Source organism: Mesoplodon bidens (assembly GCF_964165515.1).
Source record: "Mesoplodon bidens genome assembly, chromosome: 16".
NCBI classification, from domain to species: domain Eukaryota; kingdom Metazoa; phylum Chordata; class Mammalia; order Artiodactyla; family Ziphiidae; genus Mesoplodon; species Mesoplodon bidens.
Genome location: NC_138173.1, coordinates 51858982 through 51872480, shown reverse-complemented (window position 1 = coordinate 51872480; position 13499 = coordinate 51858982). Strand labels below are relative to the sequence as shown.

The 13499-nt window shown below is 40.6% G+C and overlaps 1 pseudogene across 1 annotated transcript; it reads right to left on the bottom strand.

Moving 5' to 3' along the window:
- Window positions 1-1826, bottom strand: LOC308630065 (importin subunit alpha-1-like; annotated as a pseudogene). Its single transcript has one exon. The product of its transcript is annotated as an importin subunit alpha-1-like (transcript).
- Between the last annotated feature and the right edge of the window lie 11673 nt (window positions 1827-13499).

Genomic DNA, 13499 nt, shown 5'->3' with positions numbered 1-13499 from the left:
ACGCAGGTCCGTGCCCCGGTCTGGGAGGATCCCAAATGCCGTGGAGCGGCTGGGCCCGTGAGCCATGGCCGCTGAGCCTGCGCGTCCGGAGCCTGTGCTCCGCAACGGAAGAGGCCACAACAGTGAGAGGCCCGCGTACCACAAAAAAAAAAAAAAAAAAAAAAAAAGAGTTCTTAGTAGAGAAACAGTAAGACAAACTTATACAAAACGTAGTACACAACAAACAACTTTATGCCTCAGATGTACAATCTAAAAGTTGAAGGTCCCAGCAGTGCCATCCTGAACTTGGAATGTATAGTCTTCAGAGGTGGTTTCTGGCACAACATTTTGATCTTCCTCTTCCTCCACAGAGAAATACTTCTCAATCAGGTTTAATGAAGCTTTATACACAGACTAATTTTAATGGTTTTGTAGAGCTTAAATTTTGTCCAGACCTCCACATTCTTCAATCATTATACTAAGTTTCTCAGTTTTGCCTACTTTCTCAGCAGCCTGAAAGATATTTGAAAAGGCATCCAGAATAACAAGAATAATTTTGGTATCTTTCACAGTTAGGAGATTCATCAACGGCTCTATTATGCCACAACGAACAAGGTATATAATCTGCTCAACTGTTCCACCATGTGTATAGTTGGTCACAGCCCATACAACTTCCTTTTGTGTCTTAAAGTCTGCCTTAGAGGGAATGCCAACAAGGAATGGGACTAACCCATGATTTACAACTTGTGTCTGGTCTTGCGGCCAGCCTTGATGTTTGACATTGTCCACGTAGCTTCATTCTGAATATTAGTTTGTTAGCAGTGTTCCTGCATCTATTACAACCTGAGTCTGTTCATCTGTCTCATTGACAATATTCCCTATGGCTCTTTGCGCAGGAGTCACGATTGGCAATTCAGTAGCTCCTAAAAGCTTCACAAGTTTGGGTACAACCTCAGTTTTCACAACCATTTCAATCGGTTCATTTGGACCATCAGTAAGGTAGGAAATAGCCCAGCAGATATCAGCTAATACTTCTGGATCATCGTGATGCAGGAGACGACCTAAAGGACGAAGAATTTGCTCAACAGCATCTAAGGGGGGCGCAGGATTCTTGCTGTGACAAAGATTTGAAGTGTCCAGGTAAGATTATGTAAGTAACCACATCCTAAAGATGACATATCAGGAACCACCAGAAGTGCCAACAGCGGGTCAACTGCACCATACTTGATAACCGGGTCTTGGAAAACTGAACCATCACCTGCAATGTTTCCTAGGGCCCATATAGCCTTGTTTACCGATGTGAGTGTGGGAGATGCCAACAGAGAAAGGAATGCTGGGATAGCACCTCCATCTACCACAACCTTGGTCTGTTCTGATGTCTCGGAAGCAATGTTACTGAGGGCCCAAGCAGATTCAAACTGAATGGGACTACAATCAGTTCTGCCCAAGAAGGACACAAATTTTGGAATCAAACCAGCCCAGCTTATGTTGTCTGTGGGGCGCTGTTTTTTCCTAGAAAGCACTTTCCTAGCAGCTTGAGTAGCTTGGAGCTGGCTTTCCAAATTTTTGCTATTTATGCCTTTGACAGTGTTATCAACAGACCAATTCACAGTGCCCAGGTTGTTGCGGTTTTCCTGTGTGGAGAAGTAGCGTCATCAGGAAAAGAGCTGACATTTCTCCTTTCAGCATCTGGTCATCCTTCTTAGCTTTCCTCAGCTCCACATTAATAACTTCTATTTGGTGCTGCCTCATTTCTGTACTGCCTTTCCCTTTGTTCTTGAATCTGTTAAGGCAGGCAGCTGGCGAATTAGCATTCTCATTGGTGGACATGGTTATGAGACAAAGGGAGAAAGCTACACAGACAGCTTAAGCTTCCACAGGAGGTGGTATGGGGTGCACAGGCTGTGGGTCGGTTGCCCTCAAAACATCCACCACGGTCAGCCCAAGGATGGTGTCAACTGGTAACTTCTTAGAAATGTAAATACTCTTCTCCATCGCAAACTTACTGTTCCAGAAAGTCTGGGGAGTTGGGCCCAGCATTCTATGTTTTAACAAACATGACTGATGATTCTGATGCACACTAAAGTTATAGAATCACTGGTCTAGGTGATTTTATCCATGACAAGCAATCATCGGGAAAGAACTGTGCCCTGAGGGAGACAGACAGTGGGTCGTTGAGAGGCAAGGCAAAATCAAGTGTTGGGGAGGAAGGGATGTAAAGAGGGCATGGTCTAGCCCAGGTGGCAACATCAGAGGCTCCCCACCCTACCGTATCTCCCTGGAACCTACTCCCTAAATTCAACAGGAGGAGCACAAGTTCTATAGAAGAAAGACAACAAACCCAACACTTCTTCTTGGTAGAAGAAGCCAAATTAATGGATTGGTTAAAATAAGAATTTTAAGTAAAATAAAAGTTTAATAAAATATTTATCCACAAAGAAACAAAACAGAATGTTACAAACAAGAACCAGGAACAGAATCCTAAGGAGCCAGAATCTGGAGATTCTGAGTATGAAAAATACAGTCGTTGAAATAAAAAACTCAAAAGGGGAGTTGAAAAGCACAAAGGATAGCGCTATGAAGAAAGTACCTTAAAAATATAGGTGGAGTGAATGAGATCTGAATGATACCATTTATATAAAGTAAAAGCACAGATAAAACAGCACAATATATATTTCCAAAATGTGTGTATGTATACAACTCAATGAACATAGATTAAAGAATAGAATAACTAAGGGGATGTGAAATTGGAGTAGGGTTGAAAATGAAGAAGAAAGATAAAATAAAATGAGGAAGGCCTTGAACAGACCACTGATGTCCTCTGCTATGACAGAAAATATGATAAACTCAGGTCTCTGCCTCTGAGGACCAAAAATAAGATCCTTTTTAAAAGAACCCTATTTTTAAAAGTTGTAATGGAATACACAAGATAATAATAGTTGTGTTAGTATAGGATAAGTTTATGGACATTTGTCCATAATTTAAAAACATTGTAATTTTTTCATTTTATAATAATATCTAATCTAAAAATGAATGCTTTCCTCTAGGAAGTAATTTGTATGCTGAGATACTCTGACTTTAATCAATTTATACATTTGCAATATTGAACTGAATTTTTTTGCAGTTTGAATCACATGAAAAACAGTACCTTCAACCACGCAATGCCATTTTAAGACATTAATCCTCAAGATAACAATACAGACTTTCCAGTCAGTAAATGTCATCCAAAAAGAGAAAATTTGTCTTCACTTAAATTATCTAAGCTTCTGAAACTTGTGTGTCAGTTGCTTTGTTTAATTCATAAAAAATTCCTTTTCTAGTGTTCAACCAGGTTAATGATGAACAGCCTTTACATAGTAAAATCAAATTGCCTGACATTTCTCTCTAGACATATGCGAAAATTAGAACTGTCCCAATCTGCATTCTTGACAGCACATTACTTTTGAATACTGCATTTAAATCTTGTGTTATTGTGCCAATATATTTTTGAGATGAAATTCACATAACAGAATTAGCCATTTCAAAGTATAATTTGGTAGCATTTAGTATATTCACAATGGCATGAAACCATCACTGCTATCATTTCAAAATATTTTCATCATCACACAACATTGTAAATCAACTATACTCCAATATAAAATAAAAATTTAAAAAAATTTTCATCACCCCGAAGGAGATTCTGTACCAATTTAAATAGTCACTTTCCAGTTCCCCTCCTCCCCTGCCTCTGGCAACCACTTTCAGTCTTTCTGTCTCTCTGCATTTCCCTATACTGGATATTTCATATAAATGGAATCATACAGTATGTTAGTGGGGTTTTTGTTGTTGTTGTTGTTGTTGTTTTTTGTGGTACGCGGGCCTCTCACTGCTGTGGCCTCTCCCGTTGTGGAGCACAGGCTCCAGATGCACAGGCTCAGCGGCCATGGTTCACGGGCCCAGCCGCTCCGCGGCATGTGGGATCTTCCCGGACCGGGGCACGAACCTGTGTCCCCTGCATCAGCAGGCGGACTCTCAACCACTGCGCCACCAGGGAAGCCCCACATTTTGTCTTTAATCTCTCTAACATAGCTCCTGTCAAACTGTTTCACTTTTTCTTGTTTACCTGCCTGTCCCCATTATTAGACTATGAGTTTTTTATGAGCTATATTCATCTCTCAATCACAAGCACTAGTTCTGAAACTTGGTACATCACGGGTTCCCAAAGAGTAAAGGGATTAATGGATGGATGGATGGATGGATGGATGGATGGATGGATGGATGGATGAAAAGATGAGGGAAGGACATAGAGTGAAGGAGACAAAATGCAGGGTGAAAGATAGGGATCAAACCAGAACAGTGCTATAGAGGTAAAGGACAGAAAGAATTTTAAAACCTACCATGTAAAAAAACAATCAAAAACCAAGAACAACCAACCCTACAATGTCTTTCATCACCTCTAAAATGTAATAAATCTAAAGCGAAGGGTTTGAAGGTTAACTATCTCAAAAGTACCTCATGAGATCATTGTTTATGTGTGATTCCTGGTAGTTCTAAAATATATCCAGAATTTCAGAATCCAAACTCTTCTCACTTCTGATATTTTGATTCAAGATACCATCAACTCTCACCTGTGTTGTTGCAAATTTCTCCTGAATGATTTCTCTGCTTCCACCCTTGGCTTTCTATAGCCCATTGTGCAAAACAGCAGCCAGAATGATCGTTTGTGAACAGAAGTCAGGTCTTGACATTCCTGTGCTCAAATCCTTCAGTGATTTCCCTTCTCACTCAGAGTGAAGCCAAAGTCTTTAAAACGGAACACAGTGTCCTACATGACTTCCCATGCTCCTCTACCATCCACCCCAAAATATTGCTTCTCCATCCCCTTCTCCTTCTCCTTTCCCCACTGCTGTCTCTACTGTAGCCACACAGACCTCCGTGTTATTTCTCCAACATTCCAAGCGTGCTGCTGTTTCAGGAACTCTGTACCTGGAGTTTCCTCAGCCTGGAATTCTCTCTCCCCTGATATCCACCTGGCTCGCTCCCTCATCTTCTTTGCTCAGTTGGCAACTTCTCCTGAGGACTTCTCAGTGAAGCCTTGCCTTCCACCCTATTTAAAGTGGTAACCCATCCAGCACTCCCTCTGATCCTTCCCTGTTATTTTTCTCCATAGCATGTGTCCTTATCTGACATACTTTATTTATTTATTTTTCTTTTTCTTAAACTTTTTATTTTATATTGGAGTATAGTTGATTAACAATGTTGTGTTAGTTTCAGGTATACAGCCAAGTGATTCAGTTACACATACACATGTATCTACTCTTTTTCAAATTCTTTTCCCATTTAGGTTGTTACAGAACATTGAGCAGAGTTCCCTGTGCTATACAGTAGGTCCTTGTTGGTTACCCAATTTACATATAGCTGACACACCTTGTATTTGTCCATTTCAGGCCCCACATCTGCAAATCCTACTCATCCTTCAAAACCCTCCAGAATTTTACTATAGGTCCTCCCCAACAATGGTGACCCCCAACATTCGCTCCTGTTTCTGCAATCTACCAGACTTGATTATATGCACCATATCACTTTTTACGGACAGTTGATTATTTCACACTGTTACACTAAGTGACCAGGTTTTCACTTGTTTTTACCCCTCAGCAAAGCTGCCAGCCTCTTGAAAGCAAACACCATCATGTGATTCTTTTGTATAGCCTCTCTTGCCACTCAATGCAGTCCTAAACAGATAACATGGTTTGGTTTCAATAAATATTTTAAGGAACGAACAGGTAATATCAATAATACTAGTTACCGTTTGTAGACTTATTACCACACGGCAGGCACAGTAACCCAGGAGACAATGTGGCATTATTACCGTTTTGCAGGTGAGAATTGAGTAGCTGGCCCGAGATCTTCAGTCTGTAGGACACAAAGTAGAGGATCTAAACCGAGGTCTGTTTAACTCCACTGTCCACCTTCTACTCCTCCTCCATCCCTTCTCCAAAATTAATAACTTCTATTCATTAAGCACTACTATGAACAGGCACAATGCCAGACACTTTACACATGTTTTCTCACTTCACCCTCAGAACAACACCATGGGGTAGACATTATCAACTGTGTTCTACAAATGAGAAAACTGTAGCTCAGAGTGTTAAGCACCTTGGCTAAGAACCTATCCTGATAAGTGACAGTATCAGTGTTGACCAGTCCACTTAGTTAAAATGATCATATGAATTGTGCAGGTGCTGCTTTGCAATTCAGACAAAGAACAGTTGGAATGAACAATTATACCCTGAATTCTCTGAGTTTTGTTGGAGCTTATGTAGCTCTTATCCAATGTAAATTGGATATAAATGTAAATTCCAATGATCCCAGAAATTACCTCACTTTGTAGAATATTCCTCTCTCTTAATCTTTTATCAAGTCCTGGTATTTAACTTCTGCAACAGGAGAAAAGTGAATCAACAGTCTCAAAAGGGATTTTCATAATCCCATTTGTTTTGGCCAGGTTTAATTTTAAACTAGAATGTGTGTTTCCTTCTCTCATTTGTATGTTTGTGGGTATTGTGTGTGTGTATGTGAGAGACAGAGAGAGAGAGAGGAAGAGAGAGAGGCAGAGACAGAGACAGAGAGAAGGACAAAGGACAGAGAGAGGGAGGAAGGGTTAGGTCTTCCTCAATTCCTTAATTCCCAGAGTCTGAAAAAATATAACAGCTAGACCTTGGAAAACCCCTGGATTACCAGTCATAGTCAAGGAGCACCCCAAGAGGTATCGCTAACCTCCAAGAAGCTCTCTGAAGCCTGCCTTTGAGTGATTGAGGGATTGGGGGACAAAATTCAAATTCTGCCCTTAAGAAATCAGAACACTAGTCTTCAAAAGGAGAAGCCATTGTGAATAGAAAAATAAATTTTAAAATGAAAGGAAGATTTATTGAGCAGGGAACAATGACTCCAAGAAAGAGAGAGAACAGAGAGCCTAAATCACATCTCTCAAACGTGGGGCTCAATTGCATGGCTGTTAATTCAAACGAGTGAATTTTCCTCCATTGAAAGGATTAGTAAAACGATAGCTCATTTCTCAACTGCTGCCTATGGCCAAGTTGTGGTGTTTTTTGGGTTTGAGGGGTGTGTGTGTGTCTGTGTGTGTGTCTGTGTCTGTGTGTGTGTGTCCATGTGTGTGTGTCCGTGTCTTGTGTGTCTGTGTGTGTCCGTGTCTGTGTCTGTGTGTATCTGTGTGTCTGTGTGTGTTCATGTCTGTGTGTGTCTGGTGTTGTGTCTGTGTGTATCTATGTGTGTGTGTCCGTGTGTGTGTCTGTGTCTGTGTCCGTGTGTCTGTGTCTGTGTGTGTCCATGTCTGTGTGTGTGTGTCTGTGTCTGTGTGTCTGGTGTGTGTGTCTGTGTGTGTGTCCGTGTGTGTGTGTGTCTGTGTGTATGTGTGTTTAGGAACAGCTTCAGCACAGCACTTTGGTCATTATCAAACTACTCCTTTCATAGTATCACAGAGAAGTAATACGGCTTATGGGTTTACACAAAGCTCCAGAGGCCTTAGGGCCCCTCCCATCTCTTCCTTCAGCCCCGTTTGTCTGCACACAGCCACCCCCTCTGCCTGCCAGTGTGAGACTGCCAGTTGGGACAGAAACAGGAGGATTTCTGAGCCTCAAAAACCTCTGAAGCTTTATCCTCAGCTTAAGTAGAAGGTAGTTATATAAGATCTCTTGAATTAGAAAAAATAATTTGTGCTTTAGTATTCAAATTGTAAGTACATGGAACAACCTGTTTTTCAGATCTGATTCTTTAGAACCAGTTATGTGATTCTTGAGAATCAGTTATTTAAAATTATAACTAGAAAAACAAATACAATAAGAGAGAGAGAAGAAAAGTAGAGGAATGAGGGAAGGCAAGAGATTATAAAAAGGGGAGGAGAGGTAGAGAAAAGTTTTCCCTGTTAGAAGCCAGGTTGTACTTTTTTATGTTGTTCACTCCTGCCATCTAGTGGTTGTCATGTAGTAATGCTTAAGTCAGATCTCTGAAATCACAAAACAGTAGAACTTTTTAAAAAAATAAATTTATTCATTTATTTTTGGCTGCATTGGGTCTTCATTGCTGTGCGTGGACTTTCTCTAGTTGCGGCGAGCGGGGGCTACTCTTCGTTGCAGTGCACGGGCTTCTCACTGTGGTGGCTTCTCTTGTTGCAGAGCATAGGCTCTAGGTGCACGGCTCAGTAGTTGTGGCACGCGGGCTCTAGAACACAGGCTCAGTAGTAGAGGTGCACGGGCTTAGTTGCTCCACAGCATGTGGGATCTTCCCCGACCAGGGCTCAAACCCGTGTCCCCTGCATTGGCAGGCGGATTCTTAACCACTGTGCCACCAGGGAAGTCCCAACAATAGAACTCTTGAAATAAAGATGCGATGAGTCATTCACCAGACCTCCGTAACAAGTTCCATCCCTTCCTCTGGTCTAGACATGATTGTGAATGGTCCGCATCTGTTAATGTCCACAGCATTTCAATACAGAGCCAAGGCTCCAAAGATTAAACAAATTCTAAGAAGTTCCATGATCTCACTTACCCAGTGTCCCAACATTGGACAAGTTCCCAGAAAACTTACATCCTGGAATTCTAGCATTTCAACAAGTTCCTCTTTCTAAATATTGAATGACCCAATATAACTCCATTCCTTGCAAGATATTATTAAGCCCAAGAGAAAATATTCTAATAAAATAGAACTATAGTCTCTAGGCACTGATTCAATAATCAAAAACATCCCTTGCCTTTTTTAGGCTTGATGGACAGAGTACCTCGATTGTAACATGATATAGTCTCTACTTTTAAATTTTTTCAAGTTTTCTTTTTAATGAACTTGCTTCAAAATTGTTTTCTCAGAGACAAGACTTTTCCATTGCAGGGGAGGAAAAATAATTGTCCTCTACCCTTAGAGGTTCTTGGCTGAGACACACACACACACACCCATAATAAAAGACAGATTAACAAAAGAAAAACTAACAGAAGTTTAATAACATGTGTACCTCCTGTACACATGGGAGCTACTCAGGAAAACTGAATAACTCCCCAAAATGGCCCAAGCTACTACTTTAAATACCACCTTCAGCTAAAGACAAAAGAAGACCTTGGGGTTGGGGGTAGTTATGGGAGGTTACTAGGAAAAGCACAGCAAACAAGGGTAAACTTGTTATACAGATTTAAATTGTTTTTTTTTTGTTTTTTGTCAAAAGCTTTTTCTGCATCTATTGAGATGATCATATGGCTTTTATTCTTCAATTTTTTTATTTTTTTATTTTTATTTTTATTTTTTTCTGCTTTATAACAAATTTAATCAGTTATACATATACATATGTTCCCATATCCCCTCCCTTTTGCGTCTCCCTCCCACCCTCCCTATCCCACCCCTCCAGGCGGTCACAAAGCACCAAGCTGATCTCCCTGTGCTATGCGGCTGCTTCCCACTAGCCATCTACCTTACGTTTGGAAGTGTATATATGTCCATGCCGCTCTTTCGCTTTGTCACAGCTTACCCTTCCCCCTCCCCATATCCTCAAGTCCATTCTCTAGTAGGTCTGTGACAGATTTAAATTGTTGCCTTCTCCTTTGATAAGAGTTTCTGGAGATTTAGAATCACACTCTCTTCCTGGTAGAAAGAGGAAGACATTCTTAAAATGGACATTTCCCTTAGAAATGCAAATGTCTCTTACAAAAGATAACTTCTACTCAGTTTTCCGAGCTTCACCTGTGTCTGCTGTTTCTTAAAAATAACCAACTCAAAACAATCCATATGCCATAGAGGCATGTTTCGGGGTGGCATATTTTCCTCCCCTTCACCATATCAGTGGTCATCAGGCCATTGTAGGAGGTTCTGCTGCAAATTCATATGTGCAGACTCAGCTGCTCTGTTGGAGGTTTGCAGTAGCTCTGTGAAGATAGTAGTACATTGCAGAAATGGCTGAAGGGCTGTGAGATAAAAGTTTTACAAGAGTTGGATACCTGCAGTGAGGGGCCTGATCTTTGCAAACAAGGTACCAGAAACACTGTTTCTCCATTTTTTAAGGGGGAAAAAACACAAGGAAAGCCAATCTGAGAAGTAATGAGCTGCAAGCATGACCAATTCACTTTCTGGAAGAGAGTTTTGAAAAGGGATAAACCATTCCCATGTGGATGATGAGCACAGAGCTGGAAAGTGACAGGCTGCAACAGAGAAGCCCAAGGCACATTTTAAAAAAGAGAATCGGGTTGGGGGAGTGTTTGACCTAGACTTTGTCAACCAAGAAACCCAGAAGACTGCAGATAAGAAAAGACTTTATTTGGAGTTTTAGGAATTGCAATTTGAGAGACAGAGATTCAGATAAAATCAAACGAGTGCTCGGGGAAGGGAAAGAGTCAGGGGTTTATATAAAGGCAAATCCACAAGGCTGTTAAAGTTTCTGGCAAGAATTATGATTGACTCTGATGCGAGAAAGGAAATATTTGTTCTTAAGGGATAAGCTGTCATGAGTTATTTAGGATTAAGGGGTCCAATAAGTACCTTGAGTTTCTGGAATATTGGGCATCTGCCTGGATGACTGTGTTAAGACAATACGAGGTCAAAGTTCAGATTCCATCCAGCTGAGATGTGCACAAGTCACACTTCCTCAATGGCCTCCCAGCTCCATTTTAGAGAGCTCTCTCAGCAATACTGACTAATGGAAGCCTATCTGAGATATTAGGTTGTGGACATCAAAATTGGAAGACGTAAATGTATATATTCAGTACATTAGAAAGCAGGACAGGAAGGTTATTAATACTTCATAGGTGTTCCTATAAGACTTCACAGCTCACGGAGAGCTTCACATACACTTCCTCATTCAAGCCTCAAAGATAGCAAACTATGTTCTTATTTTATAGATGAGGAAAAATTGCCTTAGTGTCTTGCCCAAGGTCACACGGCTGGTCAGAACACTTATTCAAATACAGAAAAAGAAAAAGGAATATTTTAGGTATAAAATTCCTTTAAAAGATGTGGAAGATAAGGCTGAGAGAGCTTGAGGAAAGACCTAAACTGATCAAGAGTTTTAATGAATTGTTATCGTACTCTACTGCAGTAATTGCCTACTTTTGTGAGAGTTTTAAACCAAGTATTTTAGCTTGCAAAGCAAAAATGAAATAAAACAGACAACATGAAAGGAGAAAAAGTCAAGAATCTAGAAAATCTGTCTGATTAATATAAAACCTAGAAAAATGACACCTAAATAATCAAAATGTTTCTAAAACTATTGTTCTTTTTCCTACAAACAGTCTACTTTTTAAAAAATGCACCATGTAAGAGCTATGAGCTGGGTTTTATTCGGTGTCTTAGTGAGGACTGTAGCCCAGGAGACAGCCTGTCAGACAGCTCCTAGGAACTTCTCTGAAGTGGTAGAGGAGAAGCCAGTACATATATATGTGAATTTTGGCTAGGGAGAACATGCAGTCAAGATCTCAGTGAAAGGTTATTGCTAGTCACGAAGATCAGATATCCCAGTCAATGATTTTAGTGCTTTTTTTTTTTTAATTTATTATTGGCTGTGTTGAGCCTTCGTTGCTGCGCACGGGCTTTCTCTGGTTGTGGGGAGCGGGCGCTACTCTTCATTGCGGTGCGCGGGCTTCTCATTGCGGTGGTTTCTCTTGTTGCGGAGCATAGGCTCTAGGCGCGTAGGCTTCAGTCGTTGCAGCACATGGACCCTAGAGCACTTGGGCTTCAGTAGTTGTGGCGCATGAGCTCAGTAACTGTGTCTCATGGGCTTGGAGAGCGCAGGCTCAGTAGTTGTGGCTCACGGGTTTAGTTGCTTCGTGGCATGTGGGATCTTCCAGGACCAGGGATCGAACCTGTGTTCCCTGCATTGGCAGGCAGATTCTTAACCACTGCACCACAAGGGAAGTCCTTTAGTGCTTTTCTAGGTATGGCAAGATGCAAGAATCTGGGGTCTTTGAAATTCTTCCTTAGATATACATTTTAACCATCTAGGGGCTCATATATCCAGTACACAGAATACTTCATCCTGAATTCCTTTCAGGGTGTACTTGTAGATCAGCAATTGCAGTAGCTAAGGACTTGATCTTTGTAGAACCGGAATGGTGAGCAACATTCTTTCCTTACAAATCTAAATCTTGGCTGGGGGATATGAGGTAAGAGACAAAATGTCCATTTTAAGTGATAGCAATGGAAGGGGAGCAGAATAGACGACCCCAAAATATGTCACTTTGGCATCTGGGTTATTTTGAGCTGAAGGCAGTCAAGACCCGGCAGACTCAGGAAAAAACTTTCACCTCTCCCTTAACTACCTAAAAGACTTTAGACAGGAAGCCTAGACTAGAAAAAGAGCTATTACCAGAGGTAAATTTTTTTTCCAAAAGACCTATTTGTATAGCAGGGTAAACTTCTAATTACCAACCATCTGTTCTTCCTATCGTCTGTGAATTACCCTCCTCCCCTGTGAAGCCCCAGGCCCTTTCCCAATCCTTAGCTCAGGAAGGCATATAAGCCTCAATTGCCCAACTTGCCCTTGAGTCATATCTTCTGGACTCTTGCTTATATAAAATTAAATTTAATCTGTTAATCTGTACGTCTGTCTGTATGTATGTATGTATTTATAAAACAAGACTTTTCCTTCTCAAATATTAAACCACTCCAAATGGTGGAATTCTAAACTAGCAGAGGCCGAGCAATGAAAGAGAAAATTCATTTTTAACTAGTTATATTCATTCACCTGGTAACAGATTTCATATTTTTCTTCATTATTTTATCATAAAATCAGAAGGTTTTTTTCATGTGCTAGTTGTAGAAGGAATGTAAGATATGCTTACTAGGGATAAAAGTGATTAGCCTCTATAGATGAGTTGAGCACTCCTGTGTACATGTTGGCAGATGTAATGAAGTTCAGGGAGAGTTCTAGAAAACCTGGATGAGAAAAGAAACAAGTTCCTGGAGATTTTGAAAGCAGTGGCAATGTTCTCAGCCACAACAATTAAAATATGATCTTAAGAGCAGCGTCAATCAGTCCCAAACTTCTAGCACAAGACTTGCAGTGCTAGATTCAGATTTTAATGCACTAGGCTTGTGGGTATGAGATATACTCAAATGTTGAGCCATCAGAGAAAGCCTCTAATGTGGCTATTACTGAAGGATAATGAAAAAAAATCCCTTCAAATAGCATTATTAAATGCATTTTTTTTTAGTCTGGAGGTAAATCCTTGAGGATATTGTTTAAAACCTACTTTTGAAAGGATCCAATGAAAGTGTTTCCACATAAGTAATGCAACCACTGACCTGTGTTATTTAATGTGCTCTATCATAATTAATCTGAAATCCTTGCTCCCTTGATGTCTATGTAAACTGAACAGCAATGGAAAATGAAACTCTCACTTTATTATTCACAACCACATTCCATAGTTGTTATTCACAGATAAGCTTCTTCTGAGACCAAAAACAATTAAGTGTGCAGAGACTTAATTCTGCTGAGTATGTAACAGAAATAAAGAATCTACCCCAGAAATGAGCAAAATCCTAATACGGGC